Genomic DNA, 13,459 nt, shown 5'->3' with positions numbered 1-13,459 from the left:
AAAAAAATTATATACTCACATATAAATTAAAAAAGACAGAATGGTGGACACCGAAAAGTTAAACAGTGGTTATTTCTGGGAAGTGGGATTATGAGAGATTTTTTCTTTCATCATTCTGTTTATCCCTATTTTCTTATTTCTCTACAATAAACATGCAATGGTTTTGTTACAAGGAACAAAATTAAATAGTTTCATTAAATCCTTTACATGAAGTGACTATATATTTTTTAATTCTTTTTTTATTTTTAGGGGAGGGCATGAACACAGTCCCCCACTGCCACAAGTTATGCAGTCGAGTTTCCCACATTTGGGGAAATCGCAGGGGTCAGCACATCCGGAGTGCAATGGATAAACCTCGCCCTGGGAAAACCACCTCCGTGATTATGGCATCTCCCCTGCCAGGCAATTACGAAGTGACTACCTTTAATGTCATAAATATCTGCATCAAAGTCTAGGATTTGAAGCGACTGTCTACAGAATGTGATAGACAATAGAGGTAATTAAAATTTTAAAACACACTTCAAACCCATTCCTCTTCCCCATAATTTATCTTTACACTATAATTGCATCAGTTCTTCATATATCCTATGGATTACAGCCATAACATTGTGTATCAGATCATATTTTATTCCTAAATTGAAATCCAAGTTTCAGGCTTCAGCTAAAAGAAGTTTTCCTTTCTTTCCAGCTTCTCAGAAACTGGATTTTATAAAGCAAAACAAGAGCTACCAATATATTTGGATGTGGCAGAGTGCATGGAAAAAGCATTGACTGGGACATGAGACAGCTCTGGGTTCCATCCTGGCCCTATCACTTACTGGCTGTCACTAATACAGGTGTCCACTCTGGCAAACTTCAGTTCCTTCAACTACAAAACAGATGTAATTACCACCTGGGCACTGTCATGAGGATTAAAAGAGATGACAGGCATAAGGCACTCAAAACAGGCATTTGGCTTATGGTAGATGTACAGCAAACTATAACTGTTATTTTATGTTTAAAAATTTGATGCTTAATACTTACATTTTTCAGTCAAACACATACATCTTAATCCAATGAAAGTGTTACGGTTGCATCATATTCCTTATGTAATCTTAAAAAAAAAAGAAAACCAGAAAAGTGCCACATCAAGGTTATTCTTTCTTAACTGCTACATGATCATCATTCACTTATGATTATGGAGTTGAATTTATACATCTGTGATATGTGTGCATAGAAGATGCTTATAAAGTTGCTCATACCATCTTAATGTTATTTAAATTATATTATTGTGACAACAGACAAGATACAATGGTTATAATCAAAATACTGACTTAGAATCCCTGGCTGGTGTGGCTCAGTGGATTGAGCGTCGGCCTGCGAGCTAAGTGTCGCTGGTTCGATCTTCCAGTCAGGGCACATCAGAGAAGGAAAACTCTGACTCCAAAAAACCTCCGCTGCCTTGCGACATACCTCTTCAGGGGAAAGGCTAAGGGAGTAAACCCCGACAGAAAATCTGGAGCCGGAGTCCCTAAGGCGGTTTGACATTGTAGTCAACACCGGCAACTCCTGCGGCGCACCTGAAGCCAAGCTGTATTGACTCCGTCTTTCCCTTGGACCCTTCAGCTGCGAAGAGAGGGGGGGTCTGCTGCATGGGCAACAGCAGATTCTCCATATCACCCTGCCCAGGCTCTGTAGCTTCAGCTTCACTGGAGAGGACACTCCAGCGTCATCGCAAGATGTCGATTCAACACGGGAGGAGACAGATACCGTGTCACTCCCGAGTCGGACTGCACAGCCATTCTCGGCGGTGCAGATAGACTCTTAAGAAGCTACACCATCGTCTTTCGAGACGGACGGCTGCCGACGACGACGACTGACTTAGAAATTTTCTGCAGAATTAAAACAATAATTTATTTTCTATAACGGGACAGACCTAAGTGATGTGATTCTGATTGGTCCTGTTGCTTCAGACAAATTTGGGATAAGTGCTGATTTTCACATAATTACTTCAATAGAGAGCCCAGGGTGCACAGAGAGTAAATAATATGCCCACTGAAACAGTTAGGAAGTGGTGGGGCCAGGTGTGGAATTCAAGTCCTAGAAGTCTAGAGTCCAAGTTCTTTCTACTGCACTGAATAGAGTGACAGAAAAATTTAAATCTTGAGTAGGCTGTAAGTCTGTAGTCACATACAGAAACAAACTTCCAGTTTCAAAAAGAATAAAGAAAGAAAGAAAAAAAAAGAACTAGGCGGGAGGGAGAGGGGATGAGTGCATCCAGATATTAAACATGCAATAAAGCTAGAATGTACATAATGCACATATGCTATATACACTATGCTATGGTACCAATGTAATGATAGATGAATCAATGGAATCAAGCAGAAAATTGAGAAGTACCTGGTACATGATAAAGATGACATTTCAAATTACTGTGGCAAAGGGATATATTAGTTAACATAGTTAGAACAACTGAAAGGGAAAAATTTGCTCTGGCTGGGTAGCTCAGTTGGTTAGAACATCATCCCCAAATACCAAGGGTATGGGTGAGATTCTGGGTCAGGGCACATACAAGGAGTAACCAATGGATGCATAAGTAAGTGGAACAATAAGTTGATGTCTGTCTGTCTGTCTCTCCCTCAAATCAATAAACAAAAAATTTTAAAAAAGAAAAATACATTTATACCAAATAGTAATTTCACACTAACTTTATACCAGAGCCTAAATGAAACTTATTCCAATGTTTTAAAGAAGTAAATGTAAAATATAAAATGATAAAAGAACCAGAAGAAAAGTAGGTAAATAGTTATCTGATCTTCAGAGGTATAGAAGAGTTTTTTAGGGAAAAGGAATAGCCATTAAGGAATAAGCCATATTTCATTTACATAACAATTTTAAATTTAAATACATAAAAGACACTATAAGCTAAAATGAAAGGGAAATTACAAACTAATAAAAAAGCATCTTTACAGGCAGAGTTGGTTAAGAACCTCAATATAACAAAAGCTACATTTTATTGAGACTATTAGATGTAAGACAAGCTAAGTGCTTTGCACATAATATCTCATCATAATCCTATATGGGAAACACAATTAGTTTTACTTGTATTTTTATTTATTATTATTATTTGTTATTTTTAGAGAGGGGGAAAGGGATGAAGAAAGAGAGGAGTGAAACATCGATGTGAGAGAGAAATATCAACTGGTTCCCTCTCATACCTGCTCTGAATGGAGACTGAACCCGCAACCTAAGCATGTGCTCTGACTAGGAATTGAACTGTCGATCTTTTGGTGGGATGAAGCCACACTAGTCAGGGCAGTTCTACTTTTAAAATAAAGAAATGGAGACACTGAGTGACTAGGAAGTAACATCTCCAACGTTTCATAGCTAATAAGTAGCAGAACAGGGATTTATTTGGATGTAGAACTTTTTCTCAGTTCTATGCTCCTAATTTTTATGCTTGATTGACTCTTTAAAAGGTCAGTATATCATGGATACGGACAACGGGGAGGGATATGATTGCGGGAGAGGGGGTGGGCTGGGTAGGGAAGAGAAATGGGGGAAAAATGGGACAACTGTAATTGAAAAACAAAAATAATAATAATAAAAAAAAGTCAATATAAAAAGAACACCTCAACTACAAAATGGTCAAAGTAATTTACAAAAGAAAACATATAAATACTTAACGAACACATTTTTAATGTTCAACATCAGTGGTAACAAAAGAAATGTACATTAAAACATGCTGTAACATATTTTTCCCTATCAAATTAGCAAAAATATTTTAAAATTTCACCATCTAATTTTGGCAAAACTGAGAGAAACAGATATGTGTTGTGGGAATGATATCGCTTTCAATTACCCTAAACAGAGGTTTGAAAACTTAAGCATTATGTTCTTACAAATGTATACCTCTTTCAGCCAACTATTCAACTTCTAAAAAAAAGAATTCTAGAAACTTTCCCAAAGAGATATAACAAAGATATTTGTATAAGGATAGTTGTCATTAAATTGTTTACCATTATGAAAAACTAAAAACAAGCTAAATGTCTACTAATCAGGCTTTGATACATAAATGGTAAATATTCTCAAGATGGAATAACATGTTAACAATTAGCAACCATTAAGTATAAAGCTACTTAAAATTAGGAAATGTTCAAAATACAGTAAGTGGAAAAAAAAATTTTACAAAACTGTATGTGCCATGTTTAATTTTTGTTTTGGTGCTTGTCCATATTTTCCAAATTTCTACAATAAATATAGATTACCTTTATATCAGGAAAACAATTGTCATTTTAAGATAGCAATAGACTTTATTCAGAAGAATACCTAGTTTAAGCTTATAACATTTAAATATGGTTTCCACTTAAAATTTAAGTGTTCTAAGTTTTGGTATACATGGGAATTCAAAGTAAAAATCAAAGATTAAAGTTTCCTGTGGGACCCAAACCAGATATAAAAGCAAGGTACAGATCTCTATGTAAAGAAGCTAGTGGTTAGGCCGTTAAAGGAAGATTCCCAGCCTACCACCATCAGCAGCTCATCTCCAGGAGATTAATTGCTTTTCAGTATTAAAATCCATAAGAGGACTCATAAAGACCTCAAACAGAGACAGGTGTTTTTAGAGGAAGTAATAACCTGTATATTCAAGATAGAATTGATCTTTAATTTCTATCTTTCCTCTTGGGTAACATTAATATTGTAACTTATAAATAAAGTTGTTCAGATTGTATGAATCTTCCAAGATAACTGATTTCTAATTTTAAAACACTTAAAAGGTAAAAACTGAAATACACTTCTCCAACATATAAACAGTATCCATTTCAAACCACAGCCAATATTATACTTCATAGTGAAAAGCTAGAGAAATTCCTTTAAGAGAGAATAAGATTAAAAATATCCGAGAAAGAAAAAAAATTTAGTCTTCTTTTGCAAGTTTTTCTCGCCAGTGCAATAAGACATAAAACAGATGAAGAGATTTAAATTTTGGAAAGAAAAAGTTAACATTATCATTAGTTATAGATGATATCACTGTCTAAGTAGAAAAGCCAAAGAAATGAATAAGGAAACTACATTCAAGAGAACTCTAATAGGAATAGCTATCATTTATTAAAATCCTATATGTCCAACATTGAAACACTATTCTCAGTCGGGCATCTGGTAAGTAGTAGAGAGCTGGGATTCAAGCTCAAATCTGACCAATTCCAAAGACTGCTCAGACTGTGTTCTTTTCAATGCTTTGCTCTGTAAAGTGGATAGTTATAAGGCACGTGTGCACACACACACATATTTCCTACAGGAAAGCAATAACCATTCACAAAGCAACAAATTCAACAAGGTTTGTGTGTAAGCAACGAAAGGAAAAAAGACCCACTGAGACAGATATTTCTTAACATATATAAAATAAGAAATAGAGATGAGGCAAGATTTAGATAGGAAGAATACATTTTAATATCTAAGATGTATATTCTAAATTAATTTTTATGTTAAATGCAATTTTGATCAAAACCCCAACTGGATAAAATATTTTACAGAGAGAAATATAACAAGATAATTCCCATATGTGTCTAAAAGAAACAAACCGGTGAGAATAGTAAAGAAAATTTTGCAAAGAACTACAGGCAAAAGGGGCAGTATATATTAAAACAACTATAAGTCTATAATTAAAAGACCCTGGGACTATGCAAGAAAAACAAACAAACAAATTAATAGAAAAGAATAAACTAGAAACAGATCTGTCTAGTACAGTATTCCCTCACTTAACGTGGGTATTACGTTCTAGACACCCCCGCGATAGGTGAAAATCCGCGAAGTAGGAACCTTACATTTATTTTAGTATTTATATATATTTTAAGGCTTTATAAACCCTTCCCACACACTTATAAACTGTTCCTAGTCCTTTATTAACCTTTCCCTCTCCCTTATTAACCTTTTCCACACTTTTATAAACACTACTTACGTTCTTAAACATATTCTACACTCTTAAACCTACATAACTTTAACAACATACGTATACAGTACCGCAAAATCCTGCGATATAGCAAAATATCCGCGATAAATAATTAAATATAATATTTTTAAAAATCCTGCGATACAGTGAGGCCACGATAAGTGAACCACGATATAGAGAGGAACTACTGTATACTTATTAGAAGTCAGTTTATGATAAAGGAAGCACCAGTAATCATCAGAGGTGGAAAAATTATTTCACAATTAGTTATTGTTGGAATAATTGGCTTCCAATTGGGGGGAAACATCAAGGTAAATTCTTATTTCACACTTTACACCAAATAAATTCCTTAGGATCAACTAGTTAGAACTCTATTTTTAAAACAGAAAAATAAGATTAAAACAAAATTTGTCATACTGCTGGAGAGAGAAAAAAATGTATTATACCACTGGAGGGGAAAGAAATTTTAAAACTTGAATTCAAATAAGAAATAAGACTATATAAAATTAGAAATTAAAGGGATATATAAAAAAGAAAAAAACATAAATAGCTTAATCCAGCAATTTCCAACCAGCGTGTGTCAAGAATTCTTAAAACATGCAATTTACCTGACTATTTAGTCAGCGGTGCTGACCCCTTTTCCCTTAGATTGTCAAATAAAAAAATGATAACAGTTAATACAACAATAGCTGTCTGATATGAATGAATAAAAATTAAACCATTTTTTTTGTCAGGTTGGCAAAAAAATATGTTTTGTTGTGTGCTGTAGAATTTTAGTAATGAGTTTATGTGAGCCATGAGAGGAAAAAGGTTGAAAATCAGTGGCTTAACCACACAGAAATATAAACCAGCTCTGCGGCTCTCTGTGGGGCACGTCTGCGCCTTTCCCCACACCCTTCCCCAGATGCATTCTCCTTGCCTCTTTCTTTCTCCTAAGCTCCCAGGGAAGGATGGATGGAAGGAAGGAGGAAAGGGATGAAGGGAGGGAGGAAAGGAAGGAGGAAGGGAGGGAGGGATAAATATGTCAAAAATATAAAAGCAAAACACAAACCGGAGAAAATATTTTGTAACAAAAATTACAAAAGAAATACATATTAAGCAAAGTAGCTTTTAATTTTTCTCTTTAAATTAGAAGAAGTGGCCAAAGTCCAGCAAGATATAATAAAGTGAGCAACTACTTTCATATGTTGTATTGTTAATGGCATTGTAAATGAGCATAACCCTTTAAGAAAGCTTTACTTACACTCTATATATACATATTATTACAGCTATGTTTTTAAAAAATTAAAAAGGATTGGAAATATATTTACCAAAATGATAAAAAGAAGTGAAAAGGGTTATATTTTTTCTATTTCCCAAATTTTATCTAATAGCATTATTTTATTTTACTAATTTAAGTAGAGAGTCTTACACATATTAAATTTTATGTGTTATCTCCTTGTATTAAAGAATCTAAAATTGGAGAAGCAATTTTCAAAATCATCTAAAAAGCAATCATTCTACTTAAAAACATAAACCTGTGATAAACAGGTCTTGCATTTTTCCATTTACCCTAGAAATTGAATGCTTTTGCAGTGGGCGTCATTTTTAAAAGCAGTGGAAGGAGCAGAACATCTCTGTAAAACGAAACTATGTGTCCATGGTGAGAAAGCACACCCCTCAGCAGACGAGTCAAATTAAGTGCCTCGTTTCCTGTCTATGTGCTCAGGACACAGATCTTCAAGGAGTCCCAATCCATCCCAAGCTACTACAACCTCCTTTCTTCAGGGTGGAGCTAAGAGCAGGCAAAAATCCTTATCACATGTTTCTTACGTGTAGTTGCCCAAAAGAGCCTCAGAGCTTAGCTAGGGCAGACAGAGCATGTGCTTACAGCTATGGACTCCAGGAAACAAAAAGGGCTTAAGGAGCCTTCTCTTTGGGCCTTGCTCCATCATAGAGAAACCCAGCAGGAGGGTTCAGCTGTGCATGCCACCAAACACCAACATTAAAGCAACCATTGTCCCAAACCGCCATGAGATAGCACCTTATGCCTAGTATTAAAAAACCAGAAAACAACAACTGTTGGCAAGGATGTGGAGAAAATGGAATCTTTGTGCACTGCTGGTAGGGATGTAAAATAGTACGGCTTCTATGAAAAACAGCATGGCAGTTCCTTAAAAAATTAAAAATAGAATTATCCTATGATCCAGTGATTCCACTTCTGTATGTTTACCCCAAAGAATCAAAAGCCCATTATTCACAATGTCAAAAAAGTGGAAGCAACCCAGGTGTTCACAGATGGATAGACAAAATGTATATATACACAAAGGAATATCACTCAGTATTAAAAAGGAATGACATTCTGACAGATGCTACAACATGGATGAACCTTGAGGAAAATATGCTGACTGAAATAAGGCAGCTTCAAAAAATATATATAGTATATGATCACTTATATGAGACAGAAAGTAGAATGGTGGGTGCCAGGGGCTGGGGGGTGAGATGAGGGGGAGTTAGTGCTCAATGAAGACAAAGTTTCAGTTTGGGAAGATGAAAAAGCTCTGGAGATGGATGGCGGTGATGATAGCACAATAATATGAAGACACTTAATGCCACTGAGGATGTCTAAAATGGTAAATTTTATGTAATATATATTTTACTGCTATATATATCTCATCGTCACATGAATGCTGAAGGCACCAGTCGCATTCAGTGAATATTTGATTCAAAGATGAAGATTGCTCCTGGCAACATTCGGTGACACAGCTCACACCTGTGGATGGGTAAACATGTGCACTGAGCCCTGGCCAGTTCTAGGTAACTGAGAGCAGGATGCTGTTTGCTACTTAGCTTCGCATAACTCAAATCAAAGAACACGGGAACCACAGGACACAATGCTAGGACCATAAAACAGTGCAGAGCAAGAGCAATTTCCTTATCTCTGTTTCAACTTAGAATTTTTTACAAAAGCAATTTACAAAGGGCAAAGTTCTCAGCCCCTGGAACTCCTGGGGTTTGGCTCCTGCGGTGCTGACCGAGTTCTTTCATGTTCCATAGAGAGCACCTGAGAGGCTCCTTCTGTGTGCAAAGGATGAGGCTGAAAGGAGTCCAGCTGAGAGGTCTGGTCTGAGTACCTGCTTCAGCAGCCTGAGCTCCAGTCTGGGGGATTATTTTGAAAACATAATTTAGTTATAGTCAAACATGTCCATTTGTAACTTGCCTAAATAAGTCACCTGTCCCTAAGCTGGGGTCTGGAAGCACCATTCAACTTCTCCAGCATTGTTTGCTGGACAAAGGTACAAGCACACATTTTTTCCCAATGGCTCTCTGAAGCTGTCTTTAAGTCTTCTAAAGACTCTTTGGCCACCTACTGGATTTTTTCAGTGTAAGAACCCAGCAGAAAAAGAGCAACTTACTGCCCTTGTTCAAAGGAAAGTGAGAAGAGTTGCAGACTAGACGCTAGACAGGCTTTATTGTGCAGTACCCACCGGGATTTGCAAGAGAATAGCTCAGACACAGTCTGTTCCTACCCTCCTCTCAAGGAAAAAGCCAATTATTTCTCCTACCTAAAGAGTTTAGTAGGAGTGTGGAACATAAAAGCTTCTATGACATCTTTATCCTGGGCACAAGGAGGGAAAAATAAAAGGCAACACAATTCAAGTAACTTTGTTATTGTTTCTAAGTTACCAGGAGGAAAAGGGTTTAAATGACTTGCCAGTTTTTTCACATATAAAAAAGGATTATCGGCTACTTTCACTTTCTAACGAACAACTCTGGTCTTCTAAAAGAGTTCTGTCTTCATAAGGCGTTTAGTTTAAACCGAAGTTATTTTGATTAATAGGGAAACAGATATTGAAAAAAACCACTTAAAAAATTAAAACGAACATTCTATTGGATGCGGTTCTTGAGATCAGAGAGCAAAGCTAGAAAAATGGGAGTTACAACTCATTCAGGGAGAGCACAGCAGAGCGCAAGATTCGCTGATGAGGGCGTAGCTGTGAGCTGCGTGGCAGAGAGAAGCAGGTTTGTGGTGGAAGCTGAGAGCTGGATGGAGGGCAAGCAGCAGGGCAGCTGGGAACTAGTGAGTGCCCAGTTCCAGCAACCTTGGTCACAGTTGTGTAGAAGAGTGCAAAAACCAAATTTTCAAAAACAGATCAAGGTTTGAGAGGTACTGGTGGTGAGAAACTGCTCCTCAGGTGCTAATCCTGACAGGTAGCACTGCCTCGAAGGAGAGGGCCACGAGAGAGGGTTTCAAATGCATACATGTTTGTATGGGGAGGGTCTCAGGGCCTAGCGAGTGTAATGCGTGCACACACACACACGCACGGTCATAAAGACATGACTCACTAAAAGTCCAAAGCTACACAAAGCTGGGACTCGCATTCAGGCCTCCTGACTGACTCCCAGAGCTGAATCTTCCTTGCTCTCACTCCTTGGAATGGGACCGCATTCACTGGTGCTCTCATCAGTCCGAGGGGTGCCTGACAAGGCCACGTTGCTGTGTGCAGGCACCACAAGTGTGTGCTCTGCCATCAGGAGGCATGGCATTGGTACAGATTCTGGCACTCTGCCAAGCTCGCCAGTTGTCTGGTGGCAGCCCGCTCGGTAGTAAAAGAAGTCAGGAAGATGGGAAAGCGCCTACCCGGCCAGCGGGTTGGGGTGCAGACACATGTGGATGGCTCCCCAAGCCTGCATCACTCTCAGTGCTTTCCATCTGCCTCCAGGTTTCTCTCTAGCAGGTCTCCCCAAGTCTCAGGTTGCTTGAAGCATGACTTTTACTTGCTGCTTTGTTCCCTTCCCCTTCCATCCGTCCAAGCAGCCAAGGACACCCTGGTGGACATGGTCTCCTTTGGCCTTATTAGTACTAATTATAGGGGAGTTGGATAAAACAAACAAACAACAACAACAACAACAAAAAAAAACCTGGCACTGTGCACAGGTTTAGATCATGAAATTGGATACAAATAAAAGTTTGCATATATCAAGAGCCCTGAGTCAATCTTCATCCCAAAGTTTTGCTTACATGATCCATTTAACCCTTGCCATTGTCCTTGGAGGCAGATATGCCCCCATTATGAAAAAGACAGGTTTAGATGCGTTAAATTGCCTAAGATCAGAATGATCCCAGCTTACTCCGAAGTCCCCACTTTACCACCATTGTTGCAGAAATCACACCAGTGGGTGGGTCAGGGGATCTCTCCAGCTGGGTTGGTTCATACCTGAAATAAGGATTTTGATTTTCTTTAAAAGGGCTGTGGTTAAACCAGACGAACAAATCTAACTTGCTTTGTTCAGACAACTCTGAAGGGCACCAGTCTGCTGAATACCGCCCTCCCAGACAACGTGCCTCACCCTGAGGACGGGACGGGACACAGCTGCTAAAATGCCAGGTAGACGGCAGAAGCTGACAACCCACTTCTGAGAAAGGGGAGTAAATTCACGATTATTGCTTGCCAGCTAAAAACACACTTAGCTGTAAATACCCTCCTAGAATTGCTATTACCCCTTTCCCCGAACACAAGCCAAAATGCCAGATTTGAGAAAGCTGGGGAAGGGCCCTTATTTAAAACCATGGTTGAAAGAGTTACAAGTGGTAAGGAGGAGACTGCAGAATGGAACCAGGGGTGGGGGAGCCGGGGGGCTATTCTGAGCACAGAGGTATTGTTTTCCTGCCTTCCCTGTGAATGTACCAAAAGCTCACCAAGCTAACAGTACAAAGGTTAGGAAGCAATTGATAAGTTGGGCAAGAGGTCTGCGGCTGAGGCTGCTGTAGCTATATAAATGCTATGATGAGCAGCTGCAGCAAAGGAGACGAAAGTGAGATGAAACATGGCATCATGGCTGAGAGGGCTTCATTGGCAAGCTGACTGCAGTAAGTCATTTTTCAGCAGAAGAAACCATCCAGAGGAAACTGGTACACCTGAACGTTTTGAACTCAGTTGTGCGATAAATGGTGCTCCTCTTTGCAGAACCCACCATTCCCAATACCTCTCCATGTGTCATCAGCTATCCTTACAATCAGTGTTTCAAATTATAGAACAATATGCATGGAGTTCGGATGTCACTCAAAACTCTGGCAAGCAAAGGCCTGAGTCCATCCTGAAATGGAGATTATTTGTGGGTATGTATGCATGTGCATGCTCCATTTAGATGAGACTTATTTCCAGGTCCTGAGACTTCTGAAAGATTCCAGAATTAGGCAGATTTTGGATTTTTTTTTCTGGAGGGGTTGACACACAAAGCAGTCACTACACAGGGCTCTGATCAGTGACAATGTCCTCTGGCAGGCATGGAGAAAGTTCTGTGGGAGAGGCAGGGGAGTTGGTGCATCGGAAAACTCAGAGGAGGCTCCTTCAGGACCAGAAGCACCTACCATGGAAGTTGCCAGGAAAATCCCAGTGGCTGAAATTTACTGGCTTTGAAGCCAAAGGGTCTCCTACATGGGGCACACCATACCTATCAGGGTCCAAATTAAGCCGTTGACAGGTCCAGAAAGGTCCCCTCTAGGAAAGACTTAACAACATTCTGCCCTGGCAAAGAGAGATCTGAAATCTTCACTGGCCATGACAGAAAGATGGTATAAGAAAACAGGCCCTGTGGTGGTTATTTCATTGGCTGCTTTGGTGGTGCAAGATTCCCAACCTAGATGTGAGGGTTTCTACATCACTTCTCCCTGCACCTGTGCAAGAACATGGTCTTAGTATGGCAAGGCCAGTCCTTTCTCTAACAGGGACATGGGGATTGTTAAAGAGGAAGTCTATTGTTTCCTTAAAATAGAAAGACTACCTAAATCAAAGATGCTATAAAAATGCACAAATCCTGATTTGATCTCTTATTAGCTGACAACTTAGGCACATTATCTAACCTCCGTGAGTTTCAATTTCTTCACCTACAAAGGCATGTGATGTAATATACTATATAGGATTGCTATGAAGTTAACACACACAAGCACTCAGCACAAGGCCTGGCGCATAGTGAAGAGAGGTATTCATTCAATCAGAGGTTTACTTTGTACCAATTCCAGAGTCACAACTGGATACCAAGTATATATATAATATTTATCTGTTATACCCAGTACTGTAAATTCTTGACAGTTCTGCTTTCTCAACATGCATTTATTAGAAATAAGTTCCATGAAGGCTGAGACCTTTTCTGTTTCATTAATTGTCATAACCCCAATGTTAACTAAATATCTGTTATATGAATACATTGATAAACAAAGTGGAGATGCCCACACTATTTGGGACAATTGTATGTATTTACTTGTAGGTCTGTGTCTAGGCAGTGATGTAGAAAAGTTGGAATTTCGGAACCACACCGCTTTGTGAGCTGTTATTAATGCCTGGAACCAACACAGACTATGGTGCACACACTCCTAACACATGGGTTCACACACTTTTTTGGTCTCAGGACTCCCTTGACGACTCCAAAAAGCTTTTGTTTATGTCAGTTATATATAATGGTATTTTCCATGTTAGAAATTAATCTAAATCTAATTTATCTAAAACAACAACGATAAACCTATCACATATTGATACAGAGAGTGCATAT

At 38.5% G+C, this 13,459-nt stretch overlaps 1 non-coding gene across 1 annotated transcript; it reads right to left on the bottom strand.

Annotated features, from left to right (window-relative positions):
• Nucleotides 1-246: 246 nt before the first annotated feature.
• LOC150015477 (U1 spliceosomal RNA) lies at nt 247-410 on the bottom strand. The gene has a single exon (XR_016510265.1). It is a non-coding gene; the product is annotated as a U1 spliceosomal RNA (small nuclear RNA).
• Nucleotides 411-13,459: the final 13,049 nt, after the last annotated feature.

Source organism: Furipterus horrens, unplaced genomic scaffold (assembly GCF_987537825.1).
Source record: "Furipterus horrens unplaced genomic scaffold, mFurHor1.1.pri manual_scaffold_3, whole genome shotgun sequence".
NCBI classification, from domain to species: Eukaryota; Metazoa; Chordata; class Mammalia; order Chiroptera; family Furipteridae; genus Furipterus; species Furipterus horrens.
The sequence above is the reverse complement of the archived record's forward strand: the minus strand, read 5'-3'. Positions and strand labels throughout refer to the sequence as shown.